Genomic DNA, 15,570 nt, shown 5'->3' with positions numbered 1-15,570 from the left:
ACGCCCGCGCCCTGCACCGGGTACGTCGCCACTGCTACTGCAACACATTGCACATTATGTATTTTCAGTCGACGGACATAACTAAACACACGACAGTTCCTGCTTCCATATAACTAATAAATATATGTGCAAGTAAATAATCATAAATGACAGAGAAAATCTCTTTTATTTCCAAAATGTGTCTTACAGTTTAGATTCCCTGCCCTAGCTTCTTGTTTGATCTATCTTATCTGTCATTACGTCATATGAAAATGACCTTTAAGTATAATCCAGTTACCTTCATGCTTCAAACCTTCTTTTATTGCCTTTGTAACTGAAAACCTAGCTTAGGATAAAAATTTAAATAACCGCCAGCATATCTTTATTTAAGGTAAATAAAAAGAATAAGTGATCTTTAACTTTAGTATCAGTACTTGACTAATAATATTTGACCCAAGTGGACTCTCGGAAGACCGAACCCCACGCCACACCACACTACCTTGCCTGATCGCTTACAGTGTGCGTGAGCAGCATGAGTACACGCGCACACTACTACGAATATCGTTGAGGCTGAAGCTCGGATCAGTCCTCTTACTCCGCAACACTCCCGCTCGAAAAGTGGTGGGGCGCGTCTTGAAAGCACTTTTTCGGCTGCCTTCTCCGCGTATGAAATATCATGTGTCTTCCCTCAATCCCGGGTGACTAATGTTTTTATATAAACTTATAGAAATTAATCGATGTTTAGAATAGCCATCTGAATTCAATTCGAAGAATCCAATCGCAAATAAGTGATATTAAAAATTTACATACATTATTGTCTAAGCTCAGATTCTAACTCGAAATTTCCTGGTCCACAAAATATATTGGCACTGGGTCTTAGACAGACTAAAGAGATTTCTCTGTGGAGAAAATAATCAGGTCTAATTTTAAGCAAAACTATACTATTTCATTACATAGCCGAATGTATAAAAATAAATATAGACTCGTTAATAAGGAAACTCCGTCGCTTCCAGCGTCAGTTATCTATTACTTACTGATACAGAAAAACCCGGAAGTAGAATACACTTCGAACCATAGACACGGGTATTAACAAAACATGATACTGATGGAGAAACGGATCAGAGGCAACTGAAACATTCCTAAGGCCATTTATAAATTACAGTGTTTTACTAGATCCAACTAGATGTATAGACTATAGATTTCGCTTTGTACAATTTACGATGAGCCACGTGACAACTGTCACTGAAATTACACCGATACAATTTTGTAATTTGGACGATTAGACCCAGCTAGTTTGGGCATTTGGAGAGGATGGGTGATAGGAGACTGACAAAGAGGATAAGGCGAATGTGGAGGAAGAGCCGGTAGGGGTCCACCGCACCGACCATTCAAATATCAACGTCTATAACATTCTTAGTAAAAACCAAAAGTACCCTGAGTCGGCGGGAATGCATGAAAAGATTGATGAAGGTGGAGGAAGCGAGAGAAGTTTGCCAGAATCGTGCAAAGTGGCATTCCGTAGTCTCGGCCTACCCTCATGGGATAGAGGCGTGATACGATTTATGTATGTATTTTGGACGATACAATGTGGGCGAAAAGAAACATGCTTTATTAGTGGAACTGCAGCAATAGTAACGCTCCTTATCACAGACTATAAACTATCAGGTTGGCAAATAAAATAAATAGAAATAATTATATGACATTAAAATGAACGTAAAACATTAAAATAGCTTTAATTGAATAAAAACATGTAATATATTACTGCTGGTTAATTTTTTCGATATATAATTGATTATGTATTAGTAAGTATCAACTCAAACATGTTTTGAATCAATACGAATTTTAATAATCGACATTAATTACTTATTTTGCTCGTAACCCGTCACGTTACTTTGACAGCTGTCACATGACTCATTCTAAGTTTTAAGAATATAGTGTCAATCGTCAACCCACGGAAGATACGATTCTAGATGGCCTTAAGGTTAACAACTAGGATGCACTTCTGAATAGCATGCGTGCAGTAACATGTCGTATACCCAAGTACTATGCAATGTTACTGTTAGTGGGCAGCCGTACAAACAAGCGAACGACTCGTATCAGCGTACGTATATTGAAAAACGTGAAAAAGCAATTAGGAAGGCCAGCATAACTGTGCCGGTTACCGAGGGACACAACGTCTTTTGTCTCTCGATTATCCTTGGAGCTCACTTAATACATGCAACTCAGTTTCGCTCTGAAGTGCGATGCTGAAACGCTGTCAAATTAAAGTCAGCATCTTAAGATCGTCACTACTTCAGTAAAAGCAATAAACAATATTCCATAACATCCTACGTCGCGTGTGACATATTGTGACACCTGCGTTACGTTTTAACACCTACTCAGCTGAGAACAAGCTCAAGTATTAACACTTAAGGTTTGTTTGATTCAATACATTAAATATCTACTTGACATCATACTCAAAAATGAGATTGATTTATAAGTACGGTCCTAGGTGTAGTGAAGTGCTGACGAGGTGGATAAGAATGTCCTGTTGTATTGTGACTGTTTGGTGGCGTAGTTGTACTGCTTGGGAGATTTAATTTCCACTCTCAAGTCTTAGGATCGAATCCCAGGTCACGCAGTCACATTGGATTTTTCTTCTTTACCTCAGTCCAATTTGGTGATAGGCTCCCTGTCACTTCATGGAACGGAACATAATTGGCGAAAAATGGGTGCTAAAGTTGCACTCCAGCCTACCCCTTTCGAAAATAAAGGTGTGATGTATGTTTTTTGTTGTATAAAAACGGCGGCACTCACCGGTGTACTGTTGCTGCGGGTACGGCGCCGCGCCGCCCGGCTGCGTCGGAGCTGCAATACACAACACACATGCTACATCATACGACTCACGACACACAACACACGACACGGGGGCGCGACCACAAGATAGTGCATCGCCTACAATTTACATGCATGTTAAAAAATGGCCAGAATTTCTCTTGCTTTGTGAAAAATCTAAACTGACCAACGAAAACAATAACCAATATGAGTGTTATTTGTAAATTTATTACGTTATATATTCGGTTGTTGCGATTCTATTGGTTAGTAATTATATCAGTTCAGTACAATTAGGTACTCGCTCAGCTTTGATTGACATAAACCCTTGGTTGAGTGGAAGGGAAGACAACATACAATTAATATTTCAACTCAACATAATGTCACTTGCACAAGAATAATTCACATCGAATGTAAATTTTTGTTATGCTATTATCAGCCCCATGTGTATAGGTTATAAGGTAAATATATATCGCGTCCATGCATCAGTTAACATCGTAAAGCAGATTCGTATGAAATAAATATTATTAATAATATAATGAACACCGAACAGGCGAACAACACTGCATTCACAGTAAATTGTAATATAAGTAGAGGGACGGCGCGCGGCGACGCGATGTGCCGAGTGAGATGTTTCTCAGCGCTTGATGCGGAGCAATTCATGACGCAAACAATACTCAAAGGATTCTATGTTGCGCGCGCGCAGCGTTAAGTGGGACATTTCAATAAAATGAGTATCCTTAAGCAAACCAAATGAGAGTTTAGAAATGTGTCTATTGCTTCAAACTTCTAAAGGTACAAGTCCGAGACAAGCCGCAGACTGCATTGTTGCCTACGATTCAGACAGTTTCTAATTTGAGGTAGACTGCAAGCCGCACATACCTCGGCTGTGGGTCTCAGACCTTTCCATAAATGTTCTATTACATCAGGTACATAAGCAATCTAACTAATATACTAGTATTACTCAGTCTCGTATATTTGATGTATTATTTCATGAGAATGAGATTGTTCTTTCGCTACTCTCATTCTAGTACGAATTTTATGGCCTGCAGTTCACGGCACAACTGACGCTGCGGTCGCTAAATCCTGCCGCGTTGACGGAATCATTTTCTATAGCAACCTCATAGAACTAGTAATGTCGCAGCCTGCGATCTGCGGCTCGTCTCGGACTTGTATCATAACTCCGCGTTAATGTTCCGGGAAAATCTCGTCCAAAATACATACTCATTACTCAAGGATTAGAAGTTATTAAATTATACTGAAATTAAATTAACCACAAAAAAAATACAATTATAATTATTAGGGCAACAAATATGACGCATCAATAATTTAAAGGAAATATTGAAGGGAGCAGTAATTAAACCGCAACATTTTTGTCGCGGCTGGCTCGTGCCTTAATCGCAACGTCTTGCGATAACTCTGTCGAGTGACCCTAGGGCTCCGCCGGAAGGTCGCCTCGCACAGATTTCCTTGAACGCAACTATCCGCTTACGGCTGCAGTGCATGCCGACTGTTGCGTCATTCAGATATCTCGTCACGCGTCATTCATCTCGACCGCTGCACTCGCGTCATTACAGACAACTTGAATCACTTCAGATATTTACTTGCATTTCGTGTGGTCGGGTATCTGAAGAACATTCCCCGACCTTCCGTTTTCTCTGACAGGTGACGTTCACAGATTAATCAGCATTGATCGTTGCGATAATCACTAAAACCACCAGGTGAGATGTTTTCCCTATCCTCCACCAGATGCATTACTTTTGTAGGTATGAACCTTACTGTATTTAAATGTACAGTACATTATGAGTGGAGTGATGTGTTAGTGAGTCCCGTATAGTATGGCAGCGGTACTCACGCGGCGAGCACTCCTGCTGCGGTTGCGCGGGCGGCAGCAGCGGTAGCAGCACAGCGCCACCGCCACCAGCACCGCCAGCCCCGCCAGCACCGGCACCACCACGCTCATCACGTTGTGCACGTGCCTCGCCTGCTCGAAACTCTGCACATAACACATACATCATTATTAATAAGCGAAGAAAAACTTTGTATCTTTTTTGGTACCATAATACGGATTAGTCTGAGATTAGGCATAAGTAAAGTTCATATTATAGAAATAAATAAAATTTACGAATATGTAACAAATATATTAAATTCGACATCAAATTTAATCAAATCCCGAGAATAAACAAGAATTAGCAGGCAGCGACTGCTGTCTCTGACTTACTACCGACAATGCATGGATAGTGCGAACCGCTTATCAGCAGGCAAGCCGCTTGCTCGTTTGCCTTCTTAAAGAAATAAAACAACACTATCAAATACTAAAGTCATTTCAAAAACAGTAGAAAATATACATTTATTGGTTCATTTTTGCGATTGGTCGATAAAAGCCTTGGATTGGGATTTGGGTATTTATATAAATCAGAGGTGTAAAAAAAACACGCGACTAATTATAATAATAAAGGTATAACTTTAAAATCTAATTGTGGGTTCGCTGCGAAGGTCGTGTAAATTAAATTAAAGTAATTGGAAAAACACGCGGCTGGTCCAGGAATCAGGATTACAATTCACAGCGGCACTCCATGGTGAGAGGAACATCATATGGCGCTCGCTAAATTACGACGATCTAATAATAATATGGATAAGGAACCAAAACACCCGCTTGTACATAGTACAAGCGGGTGTTTTGGTTATTAACGTGCACATTATCTACGAACTACGTTGTTTTTATGACTTCCATATTAATATTGTAATTATTTTCACTGAAGTTTATCTTGTTTATTAAGTTTATCTTAATGTAATCGGCGGTGTTTACTAATAATAATGTCTACAGCTTTATTACACTGAGCACAGGTTAGCATAAATATTGTACTGCCGTCAATACATTACGCTGGGGTCCGCACAACACACATTTTCCACGCAGTTTGTACCGATAACTTTATGTATGAGTTCCAATTTCGAATAAATTTTGTTGCCCAGAAGGTTATGAACTGCGTAATACATAATATATAATTTGGATAAATAATATTAATGCTGCGCTATTGTAATGGTCACCGGCGGATATTTACCAGTTTTACCTAATACTTGTTCAGTCTATAAATTTAAATAATATTTCGTTTAATCATTTCCACGTGAATACTCAGTTAATGGGGGATTTTCCGCATTTGCACAGACGACATTTTTTTACCAAAGCGCTTAATAATTCCGCATTTAAAACGTAGTGTGTATTTTTTATTTCCAACGATTTTCCAATAGTATAATATATTTTAACCCTAAAATATCCATACTCAATAATATATTTATTAACAATCAAATTGATTTATCTGCTTTAAGTATGGAATTCGTGCCCGATATGAAGATAACCTCGCCCCTTAAAAAATCACGGGAATAGTGGGGGAGCGGTCGGCAACCTTTTGGTAGGCAAGGGCCACAAGGTGGCAAAATTCACCAAAGGCGGGCCATACGTATAACATTAAACCTAGAAACCTGCTTTAGATGCGCTTACTCTTAATTTAATACATTTATTTTGATGTTTAAGCCTTATTACAAATAATCACGGGCCACAAACAGAACGTTCGCGCGGGCCGCATGTTGCCGACCGCTGCTTTAAATGATTCATTCTCTGGCTTAGCACCTGCAAGAACCCGGGATGATGACAAAGAGAAAGGTTTATTAATGAAGGAAATGTTTTCAAGACACTTTGTTTGAATTTGTAGTCAATGAGGGGTACTTATTGAATTTGCACCATGCTGTGTGACCCACCTTCCACTTGGGCATGAGTTTGTGATCGGTAAATAGTATGAGACACGTGTCTGACGTGACGACAACCGACTAGCGACCAGTGACGAGGAACAGTCGTGTCACAACATCACTATAACAAGCCGCGAATAAAAATAACTAACAATAAGTATTGCGCGGCAGAAGGAAATCCATTGCGAAAACGAACCAGACAAATACTGACATTAATAATATTTTTTTGCTTCCTATATTAATTAACTATTAGATTATTACTAACAAATTATAGCTAAATACGGAACGTTTGGAAATAGAAATACTACAGCAATACCTACATGTATTAATTCACTCATATAATGCTATTTGCTAAATTGAGTCCAATATCACTTTTAAACTACCGAGCGGTAGTATGTGTTTAATATTATGTATATATTTTTTAAGTTATTCGTATATAGTCGCCTTACTGTATTACATATTATTTTTATTTTACTTTATTCTAATATCCGTAACCGAAACTATCCGAAACTAACGGATAATCCGAAATAATTACATATGCGTAACCGTATCCGAAACCGATATAATTTTATTCCTGTATCCATATCCGGAATTTCATATCCATAACATCCCTGATGTAATCCCTATTTAATGAGAGAATTATCAACATTTCTCAAGTTATTAATTATGTACTTACTTGAGTTTTATTTACAGAAACATCGATATGAGAATAGAATTCGTAACCACCACTCGAGTATGACTTCGTCTCACTGTAGGAACGTTTGAACGAATTACTCACGTCCATTGCGCATTTGAGCAATATGCACTGTGTTTAAGGATAGCGGAAACCACTGCGGTTAATATTATTCGGCTTATCGCTTCAAAATGTTCTGTATTATTATGCCTTTTGTTGAATAAATAATAATAAAAGCCATTAGGTATGTTTATCACTGGGAAGTTTATTACTGAAACGAACGTCCATTTAATTTTTCTCCGAAAGAGACAAAAAACGAGCAAACTTGCGATAAATCAAAGCTGTGGTGAAAGTTGACCACGAGTTTTTTTTTTCAAATATAAAGCATAAGCCCGCATGTGTGCACCAAGTCCACTTTTGTGTTTTTACAGCAGATGAATAATATTACGTATTAGGTGTTGCTCGAGACTAGGGATGTTATGGAGCTCCGTAACCGTAACCGAAACTACCGGATATCCGAAATAAAAATATATCCGTAACCGTATCCGTTATAAAAGTTTCGGATAAGTTACGGATAATATGTTCCGACACGTTTTTGTTTCACCGCTCACACGCTACGTGAAATTTGTATAGTTTGTTATTTTTAATCATAACATAAACTCATTCATAAATAGTATTTCTTTTTATTGTGTAAAGTGAAGTGAAATGGGTCCAAAGTTTTTTTTTTTTTTTTTGGTCATGTTGAAAGTAATTTTTGCAAAATATAAAAAATTTGATAAAAAAATTTCACGGAGAGGAGGTGTCACAACTTATAAAACACACAGATTTTTAGAACACCCATGTCCCCAATTAGTTCATCGATAATTAATAATCGACGATGACGATGAACAATAGTTAGTATTCGTCACCCTACTGTATTACATAATATATATATATATATATATATATATATATATATATATATATATATATATATATATATATATATATATTTTACTTTAATCAAATATCCGTAACCGAAACTATCCGAAACTACCGGATAATCCGAAATAATTATTATCCTTAACCGTATCCGAAACCGATATAATTTTATTCCTATATCTATATCCGTATCCATATCCGAAATTTCATATCCATAACATCCCTGCTCGAGACTTTTTCGGCACGACAACCTTTTTCCACTACAAAAGTCCCTAAATCAGTGTACCACGCCAACGCCGTTTATTAAAAAAAATCTGACAATAAATCTAATATTTCTCACGTCAGCGGAGTCTCAAATTAACGAGATAAATGTAGCCTACAGGAAATCTAGGACCTGGTCTATTAAGGTACCCAAAATTCTTCCAAATTCGTTCAGCGATTTCTGAGTTTACTTCTATCAAACATCCAAATATTTTCGTAATCATTCGCATTTATGATATTAGTAAGAAGTAAGATAAGATCTTTATATAGAGTAGAAGAAAGTTATGTTTTTTATAATAAACAATCGTTTGAATCATAAATATGCGTTTAAATTTATACCTATAAATCATTACAATGTTTTAATTCAAAAATAATACTATTCAATACAAACAAAAAATATTTTTTGTTATATTATGCATACCAAGGAAAAACTATTTAATAACTGCGTTACCCGGCCAGCTCATCACCACCGCGCCACTCACTATGTCAGTGTACAATATATTTTATCACTCCTGCTAGCAGCCCGGAAAGAGCGTCGCTGCTGAGTGGGGATCTCGGTTTATACAGTTATTTCCGGTGATAAGTTAGTGCGTTTAAATTTAGCGCTATCACATACAATATAATAAATAAAGAGGACATTCGAACTTGAAGCCTAGGCAGAAGGCGGCAAGGCAAGTTCATTCCGAGAATCGTGAACATTAACATCTCATGTAATATCTCTAGAGCTAGGATGGTAAGCAATGAGCCCGACTGTTCCGTCGGGCAAAAATTGTACACATTGTGTGTTAATGACAATGGAATGGCGGTCGCTGCGCGACACTCCATGGTTTTTACGGCCCTAATCAGTAGTCAGTACCATTAGACTAATCAAGAAAATAGAATACACGTATTGTATATTATCTTACCGACACAAACTGACAATACAATACGCAAAGATACAGCGCTGTCAAAATGGCACCGGTCAACCGCAGATGTCGCCACGGTCGCTAAAATCGTCCATTTCTGGTGGAGAAATCCCTGTCAGCAATACCTCCCTGGGCCTAGCAACCCAGTTGATACCTGAGTGACTTCTTGAACGTGATCTTAAGTAATTTCATTCGCCAGCATACCGATAACAAACTCCAATTGACCTCAACACGTCGTGTGACGAGCCAGTATGTTTAAGGACGTTACTACATTTTTTGCGTTCGATTTTAGGTATTTGAACGAAAAGACTCACATTACACGTAGGGTTGGGCAGTATTTGAATTATAAGTAACTAGCTTTTGCCCGCGGCTCCGCCCGCGTTATAAAGTTTTTCAGGCTAAAGTTTCCCGTTATAAAAGTAATAGTTTCCCGGGAGACTATGTTCTTCCCAGGGTCTCAAACTATCTCCATACCAAATTTCATCTTAATACGTTGGGTAGTTTTTGAGTTTAACACGTTCAGACAGACAGATGCAGCGGGGGACTTTGTTTTATAATATATTTTTTAGAACTTTTTAAGAGGAACAATACCGTCATACATCATTGTTGCATAACTTTAACCGATTACGCAGCGCAGGCAACGGAAACTCTCAAAACTAATAATTTTCCCCGTTTTTGCAACATGTTTCATTACTGCTCCGCTCCTATTGGTCATAGCGTGATGATATATAGCCTATAGCACTCCAGGAACAAAGGGCTATCCAACGCAAAAAGATTTTTTCAGTTTGGACCGGTAGTTCCTGAGATTAGCCATTACTGCTCCGCTCCTATTGGGTATAGCGTGATGATATATAGCCTATAGCACTCCACGAACAAAGGGCTATCCAACGCAAAAAGATTTTTTCGGTTTGGACCGGTAGTTCCTGAGATTAGCCATTACTGCTCCGCTCCTATTGGATATAGCGTGATGATATATAGCCTATAGCACTCCACGAACAAAGGGCTATCCAACGCAAAAAGAATTTTTCAGTTTGGACCGGTAGTTCCTGTGTTTAGCCATTACTGCTCCGCTCCTATTGGGTATAGCGTGATGATATATAGCCTATAGCACTCCACGAACAAAGGGCTATCCAACGCAAAAAGAATTTTTCGGTTTGGACCGGTAGTTCCGGAGATTAGCGCGTTCAAACAAACAAACAAACAAACAAACAAACTCTTCAGCTTTATATAATAGTATAGATTAAAATACGTAATTCAAATATAATAGTAGGTTTAAAACAAATATTGTTTCAATGTAAAGGTTACTTTTTTAGCGCATTTAAATAAAATTTTGCCTTTAAAAATGTTTTTTTACTATTATTTTTTCACACAAAATCCTTTAACCTGAAAACCATATAATAGAGTGGTTAAATAAATTATTAGTCCGCCATATTAGATTTACAATGTCGTCACTGAGCTATCCATTGTAATCCAAACTGAACGAGTATGCAATATTTCATCTCAATCGGTTCAGGATAACTGCTTTAAAATACATACATACAAACATTGCTAGTTAAACAAAACCTTTTAAACTAAATAAGCTTTGTTGTTAAATACAACAAATACAAAACAATAAATCTGCAATTAAGTAAACACAACCTCATATTTTTGCTTTAATGACATCCAAATAAATGACTCGCATCTAACAATAATCGTGCGGAAAACAAATTTTATAATTTTTGTCGTAAGTATTGAAAAATGATATAAATCAACTATAGATCTGAATAGTTCCATTTTTATCCGCAGTGTGCCTCTCGTATCGGTTTTGTGCTGCCGCCTACAGTTCGTGTACGTACCTTATGTAAACTAATGATGGGTTTTTACCGATGGTGGTTTTTGCACGGTAGAATCCGAAAGGAATAATGAAATATACGTATCTAACTCTCAAACGGCTCAGTGTGTATTACGAACTAGACGTAAGTAAGATTAATGTAAATACGATATTGATAACGTACTGATAACAGACACAGTGAGCACATGCTGCAGGAATTTTATAAGAATGATACGAGTCGCTTGATGCGACTGTTTAATAGTGCGTGCGTCGCCGGAATTTTAATCACATTGCGCTCATCACTTTGACATTGGGTATTCCTCCTCACAATGGCTTGTAGATTTACTAAGTACAATACGATCATGAAGTCATCTACTACGACCTCCATGGTTGATACACACTGCCACTTGATAGCAAATATAAACAGCTGATCCCTGACTTAAAGTAACACATGCTGGGTGATCCCTGACAACACACATATTATAAATTGCTTTTTTTAAACATTGAAATGCTTTATTCATCAAGTAGGCGAACATAGTTGCACCTATGATAAGTCAAGGTACTATTATGTAATTAATTAAATAAAGTAGCTTAAATAAACCAAAAACAATACATTGAACATAAAATAAATGAAAGAGTACAAAGTAAACAAAGAAGCCAGCTCGAGCTGGCTGGAAAGAAGAAATAAAATTGTGTGTGTATGTAATTTATTTTTTTTGCCTGGATTTGACTTCGAACTGACACTGACTGAACAAAGGCGGTATAGCCGTAATGTCAGATGACGCCCGAGAGCGATGGCGTACGTTGCGTGTGTCGGCTGTACTATACATACAATAATACAGTATAGCAGGGCATGTCCTCTGTGGCGGGCAATGCAAGGTGCCTCGCAGTACGCTCACCAAATCACGCACGTTTTATGGGATGTACCGTTTCCAAGTCATCATTTATACTAGTTGTTGCTCGCGGCTTCCCCCACGTGAAAAGCCCGTCCCGCTATGAAAGTTCCTAAACCACTCAAGAGATCCAAAGCGCTACCTATACCAAAAGGCCACCTTTTTAAAAAATCATAGAATACATCAAATATTTCCCGCAAGACTAAGTTACTAGTATGAAAAATAATCCATAATAAGTTAATCCAAGTCACGATCTATCAGTGTGGCAGATTTTATCAAAATCCAGTCAGACGTTTCTGAGTTTACTTCTAACATATTATTATTATATCCAAACATTTTCATAAACAGGCGCATTTGTCATTAGTAATGATAAACATGAATGATTACACATTACATATTATAAAACAAAGACGCCCTCTTCTCACCGCGTCTGTCTGTCTGAGCGCGATAAACTGAAATAATACCAGTGATTTCGATGAAGTTTTCTATAGGAATAGTTTGACACCCTTAGATGAACATAGACATATTTATTCAATTATCAAAGAATTTTATCCCGGAGAAAGACGCGAGCAAAGACTAGTAATTTAACTTTATTATAAAAACGAGATTGTGAAAATATTCGACTGTTTAGATGTTTGTTAGAAGTAAATGCAGAAATAGAAGAACGGATTTGTGTGAAATTGATCACACGGATAGACCAAGGCCTGGATTAACACACATAGACTACGGTTTATCCCGGTAATTTCCACTCATGGGAATAATTAAAATGTTCAATCTCTTTTTTAAAATACATGCCATAGTTGGTGGCATAGATCGATAATGTGATTATTGATTAGAGACTTTTGTAGTGGGAAAGGCTTTTCACGAGGGCGAAACGGCGAGCAACACGACTACACGACACATTACAATCTATTGATTATAATGAATCACTGGTCGTCGATGCTGTCAAGTTCATGAATAATAAAATATGAATCTGGTTTAGATAATTGCGATGTTTTATATGTATAATAAATTCCTGTCATTTTATGTATTTTTGTATAATTTAAGCTTTTATATAAGTGTGATTTGTAATAAAAATTTGAAATTGACCCTACCGCAATGTTAAATTTGAAAGTGAAATATTTGCTGCGTCTTAAATACCTTAATGAAAGCACAAATGTCCATAAAATAGAATTGTTAGCTGAACCCTCGACTAACGAGACAATTCAGCCACATGAGAACAACATTGTTATAGTCTATAACAGATGAATGGAACAGATCCTGAGGCGGATGAGTAGAAGGAAGCCACGGCGCTGTGTGAAAATATTTGGAAGTTTGTTAGAAGTAAGCACAGAAACAGCTAAACATATTCAGATGATATTTGGCACATGGATGGACAATATCCTAGAGTATCGCATTAATGCTTTTTATAGTGGTAATTTGCTGTCATGAGAATTTTTATTTTGTTTATTTTTTTTAATACATGGTGCTGGGTACTTACACATAGATTGCTAGTGATTTAGAAATTTTTGTAGCTGGAAACTAATGCTAGCAAGGCCACAATTATTATGATAAACATAACATACTACCTTCCTCTTACAGATGTTGACTCACCTACATGCCAATCCAACCCATAATACTTGAGCAACAAGTCACAACTCACTAAGCACTGCATTGCATATGTCTGAGATGTTAAATGAGACTTATACCTAATAATTTCATTGGCTTAAATATCTTCCAGATAAAGGTTACTTACTACAGGTTTCTATTAGAAATCGATAACATATTTAAGTCACACATTCACATTAATTCAATTACAATTTAATAATATTATCATAATACTATACTACATGAGAAGTTCTTTACATGAATTTTGAGGGCATGTGAAGTCTACCAATGCATACTAGACAAGTGTGGCAGACCAAGGCCTAATCCCTCTCAGTAGTCAAGGAGCCCCGTGCCTAGCAGTGGGACAGTATATAATATAGGGCTGATGTTATTATTATATATATGCTGTATACTTCTGAGTTGCGCTGTATGAGACCTCTATGTTATAAATTATTATTGTTCAAATCACCATCAGGGGGTACTTTTATAACAAAGCTATATTGGACACTAAAATAGAATTAAAGAGAATGTATTAGACAATTATTGAAATTATGTACAAAGAATGGACACAGTGGCAATATCTATCTCTCTTGCATGCTCACAATATCACAGTGGTGTGTGAATGTATTTATGTCTTATGTTAATTGCTTCTACCAAATCTCATACATTAATACCTTATTCATCTCTGAGAGGATTATATTATTCTTTAGAAATAATAACATTATATGATATTAGTACTTTTATGATCTTTAACCATTCTGTAAATATTTCGTGTCAAGTACCACATTACTCATATTGTCCTTAAAACTGTAGAATATCAGTGCATGTGCACCTACACACAGCAACAGGTAGTGGTGTCTACACAACAGATTTGCTTACAAAAGAAAGACCCGGCTAGATAGTAAGCCCAATAAGACAGAATAATGCATTCAAAACCTCCACAGTAATGACAAATAACTATTTTGAGTTATAAATGTTTATATGTCATCCCCCCAAATTGCTAGTTTTAATTTTTTTTCTTTGGGAATAATAATATTTTGGGGTGGTAAAATATTACACTTAAAACTTACCAAATAAATACAATGTTTCCAACCAAAGGAGCCCACCCAGTGAACCGTTGTCACTCACAGTGCTGACTCTGGCACAGCTAATAGAGCTGAACCAGCAATCAGATACGCAACACAAACAAGATATGATTACATTGCACTCGCGCGGTGTGACATCATCACTCAGAGCCTCCGCCTGCACCACACCAACACTTGTTACAGTTCATATCATATTGTGCCACACTTCCCTAAGCTTAATATTCCCCTTGCGACAGGTCAACTCGCCACTGTGTAACTTGCGGCGGCGGAATGCAGCCTAACTTCTATATTTTTACATACTTACCCTTGACCTATAGTTGTATAAATTAAATATTATAAAGGCAATTTTATCAAACCTTTTCATTTTCCTCCCATTGCTTCTTAAATTTTCGATCGAAGTCTTTGAAAGGATCGTTATCGTCGTCGCCAAACATTGTGAATTTATTAAAACAAAGCAAAACACCACGAACGATACGACACGACCGCGAGCACCGAACGACTCACACAAACGATATTCAATGTTAAAAAATAAACATTAGTCATCACGAAAGTGGCGCTGGCGGGCGCTGGTCGGCGCGAGCCCGCGGGGCTTTCCGCACGGAGCCTGAGTGTTTTACGCTCGAGGAAATGGACCGGTTTGTGAGTCGTACCCACGGCCCGGGACTCCCAACGCTACCGTAACTCGTTGCAAAGAACCCAAGTTTCAACAGTCTCTACCCATTACGTAGTGGCTAGTTCAAGATTTATACACGTGATACGATGTAATTAGACGGAATAAACACAATAAAAATGTAATACCTACATGTCGAAAATTGCTGTTGTAGGCGGATAACAATAATAGTGATGTCAAACTTATTGTACAGTCAGAGTTCAAATCGATAGTTTAATATTGCTGTAGGGC

The 15,570-nt window shown here is 37.4% G+C and overlaps 1 non-coding gene across 1 annotated transcript in view; it reads right to left on the bottom strand.

Moving 5' to 3' along the window:
* Positions 1-15,465, bottom strand: part of LOC115452665 — a 15,574-nt gene extending 109 nt beyond the window's left edge. Inside the window, exons 1-3 of the transcript XR_005113154.1 lie at positions 15,026-15,465; positions 2,776-4,786; positions 1-37 (exon numbers count right to left, since the gene is read on the bottom strand). The exon at positions 1-37 is cut by the window's left edge and continues 109 nt beyond it. This is a non-coding gene — a transcript (uncharacterized LOC115452665). The remainder of the gene's footprint in view (positions 38-2,775; positions 4,787-15,025) is intronic.
* Positions 15,466-15,570: the final 105 nt, after the last annotated feature.

Source organism: Manduca sexta, chromosome 5, assembly GCF_014839805.1.
Source record: "Manduca sexta isolate Smith_Timp_Sample1 chromosome 5, JHU_Msex_v1.0, whole genome shotgun sequence".
In the NCBI taxonomy this organism is placed as follows: domain Eukaryota; kingdom Metazoa; phylum Arthropoda; class Insecta; order Lepidoptera; family Sphingidae; genus Manduca; species Manduca sexta.
Note: the sequence above shows the minus strand (reverse complement) of the source record. Positions and strands in the feature narration are given on the sequence as shown.